This window comes from Peromyscus leucopus, chromosome 10, assembly GCF_004664715.2.
Source record: "Peromyscus leucopus breed LL Stock chromosome 10, UCI_PerLeu_2.1, whole genome shotgun sequence".
NCBI lineage: Eukaryota > Metazoa > Chordata > Mammalia > Rodentia > Cricetidae > Peromyscus > Peromyscus leucopus.
Genome location: NC_051071.1, coordinates 92,614,936 through 92,625,567, shown reverse-complemented (window position 1 = coordinate 92,625,567; position 10,632 = coordinate 92,614,936). Strand labels below are relative to the sequence as shown.

General features: G+C 45.9%; 1 pseudogene; it reads right to left on the bottom strand.

Annotated features, from left to right (window-relative positions):
- Positions 1 to 9,461: 9,461 nt before the first annotated feature.
- Positions 9,462 to 10,035, bottom strand: LOC114691881 (annotated as a pseudogene).
- Between the last annotated feature and the right edge of the window lie 597 nt (positions 10,036 to 10,632).

Genomic DNA, 10,632 nt, shown 5'->3' with positions numbered 1-10,632 from the left:
GGACATGGATGAGGGGACTGACAGACAGGACATGGGTGAGGGGACTGACAGACAGGACATGGGTGAGGGGACAGACAGGACATGGGTGAGGGGACAGACAGGACATGGGTGAGGGGACAGACAGGACATGGGTGAGGGGTTGCTCCAGGCACAGAGATAACTTGAAAGCAGCTCCTTCACCAAAAAGCTCACAACCCCAGAACTGCTTACAACCCAAGAGCACTGCATCCTTCAAGTTCTCTGAACAGTGTGCCCGAGAGGTTTTTCTCTCCGCAGCTCTGTAGCCCTGCAGGTCAGCGTCTCCCCGCAGCTGTTCACTCTTTTCTATAAAGCTAGGGGAGGGGCCTTCAACAGACAACCTTGCGACTTTCTCAGACACGTGGCGTTTGTCAACCTGAACCTCACTGAGCCTCTCCCTCCTCCTGGAGGAAGTATTCCAGTTAGGAGGAAACTTCAACACAGAGATTGAACCCACCGCCTCTTGCATGTATGCTAGCCTGACTGCCAACTGAGCCACATTCCCAGCCTTCCTGGACCCCACCCCACGCCCCGCCCTGCCCCGCCCCGCCCACTCCACGCCCCACCCCACGCCCCGCCCACTCCACCGCCTTTTGCTTTTTTTTTTTTTTTTTTTTTTTTTGGTTTTTCAAGACAGGGTTTCTCTGTGTAGCTTTGAGCCTTTCCTGGAACTCACTCTGTAGCCCAGGCTGGCCTCGAACTCACAGAGATCCAGAGCTGGAGAGATGGCTCAGAGGTTAAGAGCACTAGCTGCTCTTCCAGAGGTCCTGAGTTCAATTCCCAGCAACCACATGGTGGCTCACAACCATCTGTAATAAGATCTGGTGCCCTCTTCTGGCCCACAGGGACACATGCAGGCAGAATACTGTATACATGATAAATAAATAAATCTTTAAAAAATAAAAAAAAATTAATTACTTAAAAAAAAAAAACTCACAGATATCTGCCTACCCCTGCCTCTCTGCTGAGTTTTAATTGGGCACGTTAATTAGGTGAGCCAAAGGGGGCTTCTGATTGCTGGACTTTGGTAGGCAAGCCTCTGGAGGTTGAAGTGGCCAAATAAGGGCATAGACCTTGGTGGCTAGCTTTAGGAATGTAATCCAAGGGTTTAGCCAGGCAGAAGGGATGGGGGAGAAGGGCGAGGCCTGACAGAGCCAATGCTCTAGTGGACCAGTGTCTCTTCATTCACTTCACAGCTCAGGGTGGACTTGAATTTGAGACAGTCCCACCTTCGCCCCCCAAGTGGAGGCATATAACTTTTTTTTCTCTTAGGTTTGTAAACTGGATGTGGTGGCACGTGCCTTTAATCCCAGCACTTGGGAGGCAGAGGCAAATGGATCCCTGAGTTCAAGGCCAGCCTGGTCTACAGAGTGAGTTCCAGGACAGCTATACAGAGAAACCCTATCTAAAAAAAAAAAAAAAAACAACAACAAAATATGGGCTGGAGAGATGGCTCAGAGGTTAAGAGCACGGGCTGTTCTTTCAGAGGTCCTGAGTTCAATTCCCAGCAACCACATGGTGGCTCACAACCATCTGTAGTGAGATTTGGTGCCCTTTTCTGGCTTGTGTACATAATAAATAAAATAAATCTTTAAAAACAAAACAAAAAACTATATATATACATACACACATTTTTCTCTTATGTGTATGAGTGTTTTGCCAGCATGTATGTATATGCATCACATGTGTCCCTAATGCGGAAGAGTTCAGAAGAGAGCATTGGATCCCCTAGGACTGGAGTTACAAATGGCCATGAGCTGCCATGAGAGTGATGGGAATCAAACCTGGGCCCTCTTGTTGTGTAAGACTGAAGCAACCCATCATGCAGGGAAGCTCCATAAGTAGGAGGTAAACAACCCAAAATAATTTCAGGAAGTCCCTGAAACCTACCAGATTCATAGGCTCCTGCCCGCCAGAGTAAACAATAAAAACTGAGAATCCCCCTCAGACTAATTTGAGGCTGAGCTGCTAGGAAGAAGCAAAGAAGACTCTCAGAGGAGAAAGACTGTACAGAGGAGGACTCTGAGACCAGACCAGCCTTCTGGAAGAAGCAGAAGCCAGCTGAGCTGCCTGGAAGAGGTTTAGATCAACTGAGGCACCTGGAAAGGACGCTCTCCAACCTGTTGAGCTGCCTGCAGCTGTGCGTTCCCAGCTTTGTGAGCTATCATCCATGCTGGGGTGGGCTTTGGTTTTCAAGACGGTTTCTCTGTGTAGTTTTGGTGCCTGTCCTGGATCTCACTCTGTAGACCAGGTTGGCCTCGAACTCACGGAGATCTGCCTGGCTCTGCCTCCCGAGTGCTGGGATTAAAGGTGTGTACCACTGCCGCCCGGCTCACCCATATTCTTGTAAGTAATGCAAATAAAACTCTTTGGTTCACTCTTTTTCTCCCCCTAGAAAAAATTTTGTCACACAACACGGAGACAGAAGAGGGTGTCAGATTCCTGAAATTGGAGCGTGACAGTTGTGCCCTTATTCTGGTCTTCCAACTGTTCTTTCCTGTCTTCTCTTGGATCTCCTCTAGCAGCCTTCACTTCCACCATTTCATGGTGATGGCTCTCATCATAGTTCCAGGGAGATTATTGTTCCTGATATCTATGGTCATTTCTCTTGACTTGTGAATAGAAATCAACCCAGTGTTCCTTTTTGTTGTTTGTTTGTTTTTGTTTTTCTGAGACAGAATTTCTCTGTGTAGCCCTGGCTGTCCTGGAACTCTCTCTGTAGACCAGACTGGACTCAAACTCACAGATTCAAATCACCTATCTCTGCCTCTCCAGTGCTGGGATTAAAGGCACATGCTACCACCGCCCAGCTTTGTACCCATAGTTTATGTAATTAATATGGTTTGGTCCTATAAGTGGATTTTTAAACAGATGAAAAGTGTAGAAAGAACTCACCCAATACACTGTACAGTGTTCGCTTCCCACCCGAAGCCTCGGAGCACAACGGAAGGGAGTGCGAAGCTCGTGAAGTTAGTTTTCTAAGGGTGGAAAAAGACCTTAGTCTACAAAAACTGTTTCACGTTGCCTGCATGGTCTAGGATGGAATCAGTGAGTGTCAAGGCTTTCCCTAAGGTCAAAACCCCCTTGGGGGCCAAACCATCCTTTTATAGGGGTCATATATCAGATATCCTGTATATCATAATTTACATTATGATTCGTAACAGTAGAAAAACTTCAGTCATGAAGTAGCAATGAAAATAATTCTATGGCTGGGGGTCACTACAACATAAGGAACTGTATTTAAAGGGTCACAGCATTAGGAAGGTTGAAAACTACTGCCCTAAGGTCAGCAGGAGGCCCTATGACCTGAGGGCCCTTGTTCTTTAATCTTTAGTCTCTGGGATTTTTGTTTTTTTGTTTTTGTTTTTCGAGACAGGGGTTCTCTGTGTAGCTTTGTGCCTTTCCTGGGACTCACTCTGTAGACCAGGCTGGCCTTGAACTCAGAGAACCGCCTGGCTCTGTCTCCCGAGTGCTGGGATTAAAGGCATGCACCACCACTGCCTGGACTTTTCTTTGAAGTAGAATTTTTTTTAAAAAAAAATCACTAAATGTTTTTTTAATCTTTTTTTTTTTTTTTTTTTTTAAGATTTATGTTATTATGTGTACGGTGTTCTGCCTGCATGTACGCCTGCAGGTCAGAAGAGGGCGCCAGGTCTCATTACAGATGATTTTGAGCCACCATGTGGGTGCTGGGAATTGAACTCAGGACCTCTGGAAGAGCAGTCAGTGCTCTTAACCTCTGAGTCATCTCTCCAGCTTTTGTTTCATCAGCTTGGATGTTTTGGGTATGAAATGTTTTCTGGGGAAAAAAAAGAATATTTATGTGTAATGAAAGTTAATGAAACAAATGGCCTTGAATCTAGAACTGACTTTGTCCTTCATTATGATCACCATTACTGCACCTACCTGGGCCATTCTTTTCTCAACTTCCTGGAGTCAAGGAGCACTCATTGAACATAGGTATTCTCATGTCTTTTCCCTATTTCTTTCTTCCTTCCTGTCTTCATTTTTCTTTTCTTTCTTTTTTGAGCTGGAGTCTCATGTAGTCCAGGCTGGTCTGAAATTCACTATGTAGCACAGGCTGGCCTTGGCATCCTGATCCTCTTGCCTCCACCTTCTAATATTACAGACATGTGCCACCATGTCTGGCCCCATAACCCTTTCAACAGTTTGGTTGGGTAGTGTCTTTCCCAAGGTGTTACTTAGTTCTTTCTAAAACATTGTCTCACATGTTTAAAAAGTCGGTTTGTCCTGTTTGCCTTCTGTTGCTGTCATAAAACAAGGGCAAAGAGCAACTTGGGAGAGTAAAAGTTTCATTTTAGCTTACAGATTGTTATAGTCTATCATTGAAGGAAGCCGAGGCAGGAGTCCCAGGCAGCAGAGACCGCAGAGAACCCTGCTTACTGGCTTGCTTCACCTGGCTTGCTCAGGACCACTTTTTACAGCAATCCTGCTTCATAAATTAGTGATTAAGAAAATATCCCACAGCTGGGAAGTGGTGGCACTTGCCATAATCCTAGTGCTCAGGAGGCAGAGCCAGGCTAATCTCTGAGTTCAAGGCCAGCCTCATCTACAAAGTGAGTTCCAGGACAGGCTCCAAAGCTACACAGAGAAACCCTGTCTCAAAGAACCAAAAAAAAAAAAAAAAAAAAAAATCCCATATGTATTTTTTTAATTAGGAATACAAACACACACATAAACACATATGTAACAACAAGTAATGAAAAAAAGAGGTCATAGAATTGAGAATGGGGTATATAGGAAGGTCTGAAGGGAGAAAAGGGAAGGGGGAAATGATATAATTATATTATTATCTCAAAAAATGTGTATGGTAATCATCAAGTATAGGAATCACCTAAACAGTCTGAATGAAAGAATGAAGTGTAGTGTGATAAATTAAAAAAAAAAATTAAGAGGAAGTCAGAGAAAATGCCTCACAGTCATGCCTACGGACCACAAAGGCATTTCCTCAACTTATTCTCTTTCCAGGTGTCTCTAGGTTTGTTGACAAAACTGACCCGCACAGTGACCTCACTCGGTTGCCCAGATTGCCTCTGAGTCCCGGGGTTCAAGTGATCCTCCAGCCTCAGCCCATAGAATAACATGGAAGAAGCTTGAGTCACCATCACTATTTAGTTTTCAGATCTTGAGACCCTTTCTGTAAATAGCTTTGCAATTCCCTGCTACATTTCTAAGATTCATTAATGATGTCTGTTGAAACTTAGTATGTTTTTACTGTTACATAATATCGTGTTAATATAACACACACAATCTGTCATCAATGAGTATTTGGATTGTTGCTGCTGTGAATATTCCTGAGCCTATCTTCTAAAACACGGGAAAGAATTTTTCCAAAGCAATTGTTTTTATGCAATTTCTACTACAACCCAAATGACCACTACATTTTGTCCCAATTATTTCATGACACAGGCAGCTAGCAATCATACCCTTCCATGCTACAACTACCCTTCCATTACTACTAAAAATGGTAATTATTTAGTTTGCTTTCAAACATCAACATGCCTAGAGATTGAATTGGTAGCTTTTCTTATGTGTTACGGTTTGACTCTGAAATGTTCCTCATGGTTCATATTTTGAATACTCAGACCCCAGCTTGTGGGGAGCTTTTAGGAGGGAGAGCATGGTTGACGAAAATAGGTCACTATTAAACCCTACCCTGGTTGTGGTTTAACTCTCTCTGCTTCCTCATGCTCCTGTAGATACAAATGAAGTTGCTTCACCCTAAACTATGAGCTTAACAAATGTTCTCTCCCTTTTGTTGTTTGGTCTGTGTTCTGTTACAATGACTCCAAGTCACTAGTATACTATCTTAAAAAAAGAAAGATATAAAGAGATAGACAGCCTTTGTTGTTGACTTCTAATTTAATTACACTGTAGTCACAGAAAACATTCCATACAGTGCTGAGGATAAATTTGTATTCAGGGGATAAAGTGCTTGCTCTGCGAGCCTGAGGACCAGAGTTCAGATCCCAGCACCCATGTGAAAAGCCGGGCATGGCTGCACATACCTGTTCCAGGTTCAGGGAGAGACCTGAGCTACACAGTGATTTCCAAGTCAGTCTCGACTGCTGAGTTAGGCCATCACAATAAATAAATAAATAAATAAATAAATAAATAAATAAATAAATAATAAATAAAAGAAAAGCATGAAAGCTTGTGTGCAATTTTGCCTTGGAAGAAAATGTAAATGGAAAATTATCTTTTTGCTGGGCGTTGGTGGCAGTACACGCCTTTGATCCCAGCACTTGGGAGGCAGAGGCAGGTGGATCTCTGAGTTCGAGGCCAGCCTGAAACCCTATCTTGAAAACCAAAACCAAAAAAAGAATCTTTTCGGGGATCATCACAGGAGAGAAGGCAGAAGGATCATAACATCCAGAGAGAGGAGACATCTGCTGGCCTGACGGCACAGTGGGACACAGGAACTCACGTACTGGGATTTCATACACAAGACCCGCCCACCCAGGATCAGGATGGCCAAAGTCTCAGCATAGATGGGGAGGGCAACATGTGAAGTCCTACCCTTACTGAGCTATTTGCAGTTGATGGCTTCTGGGGGTGAGGAGGAGTCGGTTTTCTTCAGAGATGTGGGTGGTCTCTGAGAGGCTACACCTGCCCCAGCAGATGATCACACATCTATGCACACAGGCAGACTTAGGCTGGGCAGTGGTGCACGCCTTTCATCCCAGCACTCGGGAGGCAGAGGCAGGTGGATCTCTGTGAGTTCGAGGCAGCCTGGGCTACAGAATGAGTTCCAGGACAGGCACCAAAACTACACAGAGAAACTCTGTCTCAAAAAACCAAAGGAAAAAAAATAGACTTAGTGGATATTTTGAAGAGGGAGAGCACATGAAATTGGGAGGAGAAAGTGGTGGGGATACAAGAGATGTTGGAGGGGATGAAATGGAGGGTGGACTTGATCCAAACACATTATATATGCATATGCATAGTAAATAAAGCAGTTTTTAAATAGACTAGCAGCGGATGAATCAGATGGGAGTTTTTCAAAATGAGTCCTTGTTGATACAGCTGCTACAGTTTTCTTCCTCCAGGATGATCTTCCTCCAGGAGCCCGGTGGTGCCACAGATGGATGCACACATGCTACAGGCAGCCCGGGGTCGGTGAGACCATGGAAGTCCAGCCAGCCATCAGCTACCCACCACATCCTTCATTCCACTACAGAAACGGTGGCTGGCATCTGCCTCTGATGCCACCTTGTGAAAATTCCTCCAACCACCTGCGTATCAGTCAAGTCTCTTGACTGCGGGTAACAGAAACTCAACACTTGGTGCTCACCACTCCCTGAGAGGGGTCTCAGTCTTCTCTGTGTTAGGAAATGGGAATTCTGTCTTGTAAGTGTCTGGGCCACAAGTCTCTCTTACCCTCTTATCCAATAGCCCATCTGAAGGAAATCTTGTTGGCTGAAGTTCTATTCACATCGGTAATCCCTCAGCACTGCCCTGGGCTGTCAGCAGCTCTCAGTGGCTGCTGCTGGTCTCTGCTTCTGCCCTTGCCTCTCAGTGTCAGTTCCCTGTGGAGCAGCCAGTCCTAACTTTTAATCCTTACAGAATCAGATCACTGTGCCTAGAATAAAAGCCAAAGTCCTAAAATGGCCTAGAGAGTCCCTGTGTCATCTGGCCGTTCTCTGATGTGTATGTTAACGATGTTTCTAATCCTGCTCATTCCGTTCTCACCAGACTCTTGTCTGCTCGGTGTTCCTTGAATGCATCAGTTACATGGGTGCTTCCAAGCCTTTGTGCTGTGTTCTCCCTGTAATGTGCCCCCTCTCTCTGTAGACAGAGAAAACCAGCCACCCCATATACATATGCATAAATATATACATGAATATGCAACTTATTTCAACCAAGTCGAGTTAAGACCATCTTTCCATTTTCTCTAAGTTATCTAAATTCTCAGGAAGTGTTTTGTTCCCTCCCCTTCTCTTCTAAAAAAAAAGTCTTATTTTCACTTATGTGCATATGTGTGTGTCTGTGTAACTGTATGTCTTGTGTGTGTGTGTGTGTGTGTGTGTGTGTGTGTGTGTGTGTGTGTGTGTGTACTCCTAGAGGCCAGACGAAGACGTCAGATCCCCTTGAACTGCACCTGAAGGCAGCTGTGGGCTGCCTGATGTGGGCACTGGAAACCAACCCTGAATCCTCTGAAAGAGCATCCAGCATGGGTAGCTGCTGAGCCATCTTTCTGGGTCCTCCTCCTTTCTTTCTGCAGAGGAAAGTTAGGCATGTTAGGCAAGTGCTTTATTACTTAGCTGCTGCATCATGACTACCTTTTTATTTATATATCTGTGGTGGGGAAATAAACATAATCTGACGTTTACCGTTTTAACCACCTTGTGTTATAATTCAGTAGCACTGACTGCATACATCGTTTTGTATAACTCTCACTACCACCTAGTTCCAAAACCTTTTCATCATCACCCCAAGCAGAAACCACACCATCAAGCACCAACTCCTCACTCCCCTCCTCTCTCCTGTAGTACCTTTAGTCTTCTGTGTCTCTGAGCTTGACTAGGTAAGTGAGATCACATGGTGCTTGCCCTTCTGAAAGGGGGGACAAAGGGCAAACTCTGAACCCTCAACCCGTTAAGGATTAAAAGCACAATGTGTGTTTTCCTCTGCTTTCTTGGTGCTTGTCCTAAAACACAGATTAAGTCATGAGGCCGAGTGTTTACTAAGAGCCCCTTATGACCAAACCAAGATAAAACTAGGGTGAAGATGACTAGACAGATAAGAAACAAAACGGAGGAAGAATTATCACCAGAAAACCAGTTCAAACCAGACCAAGCATACTTAAGCCCTCTAACTTCACCACCTCTTAGTCAACTTTAAAGTCACAAGTTTGGGGAGCTGGAGAGAGAGCCCAGTGGTTAAGAGTCTTTTGCCGAGAACCTGGTTCAGTCCTAGCACCCGTGTGTGTGTGTGTGTGTGTGTGTGTGTGTGTGTGTGTGTGTGTGTATATGTATAATATATATTATATATGCTAATAAACACAAAGGTGACATCCAGACGTCCTAGGAGATCCACCACTCACTTTTTTTTCTTTAATGGTCAAATAATTTATTAACACATAGAAGCCTGCAGCAAGAAAATACAATTGCTTTCTGATCAGTGTTGGGAAGGAGCAAAGGCAGTGTGTTCTCGGTGTGCACGCGTAAATCCCAGCCCAGGTGTGTGCCGCATTCTCACAGCTGCAGAATTATGGCACGGGGTCTGATGGGAAACTCTGAAGCCCAAGCAATGGTTATTACTTTAATCAAACTCAACAAGCAGGCGCTAAGCTCTCAGAGATGTCTAAAAAGTACCCTCTCCCACGGGAGCAGTAACTAGTGCACTTCTGTGGCCACTTCCCTGGTCAGCAGGAGGAAGAGCAGACAGGCAGGCATGAGGCACAAAGTCTTTAACTGGGCTCACACCAGGAGTCCACTGGTCTTGAGGACCTCTGCTGCTTCCAATAGTGGATTAGTGGAAGCCTTTTCCTTCCGTTTCTCCTCTAGAGTGGCTGTTGCTGCCTGCTCCTTCCTCCCGACCTCGTGAGCCAGACGCCCCAGGTAAGCAAACTTCCTGGTAGGCTTCAGCTGCACAGCCTTGAGGGCGGCAGGGACCACCGTCCGCTTTTTCTTGTCATAGGGTGGAGGGATCCCATCCAACACCTTGAGGCGTCCCAGGGCAGCCTGGCCTCGCTTGGTCTGGTGGGGCAGCATGCCTGGCACAGTGCGCCAGAAAAAGCGGCTCGGGGCTCGGAAGTGGTAGGGGCCTCGAGGGGGCTCGGTGTTCATCCGCCTTCGGAGAAATGCCAGGTACTTTGTTTCTGTAGACATGTCCAGAAATGTTGATGCCCTCACAGCGCACAACCACCACCTTCCGGGCCAGCAGTACCTGCTTGGCCACAACGGCCGCCAGGCGGCCCAGAAGATGGCCCGGGCCATCCAGCACCTGCCCCTCCGAGCCGCCTGGGGAAAAAGCTCTAACCGCCTCAGGCATGCTGGGCGGCGGTGGTGCACACCTTTAATCCCAGCAGCACTCGGGAGTGGGAGGCAGGCGGATCTCTGTGAGTTCCGGGCCAGCCTGGGCTACAGAGCGAGTTCCAGGACAGGCTCCAAAACTACACAGAGAAAACCCTGCCTCGAAAACAACAACAACAAAAACCACAACTCCTCAGGCACCAAAGAGGTGCATGGTGCATAGACACACATGCAGGCAAAAACACTCAGACACATAAAATAAATAAATCTAAAACTAAAAAAATTTTAAGCCACAAATTTTAGAAGGCATGTAGCTGAGCAATCAGTAAGTTTTCCACGAGCTTCCCTGCAGATAAGTTCACCGCGGAGTGGGCGGCGATGCCAATTGTCTGTGTTACTTTACCGAAACCTGAAGGCCATTTTTGCTTAAACTATTGAATCTTTCCTAGAACCTAAAGATATCGAACCTACAGCTCAGGAGGGTTGAAGGCTCACTCGGCATCTCCGTTTCCTTTCCGTGGTCTTGTGTAGCCCAAGCTGCGGCTGAACTTCTGAGCCTCCTGGTTTTACCTCTGGAATGCCGGGATTGCAGATGTGCTCCACCACATCAGCTGGC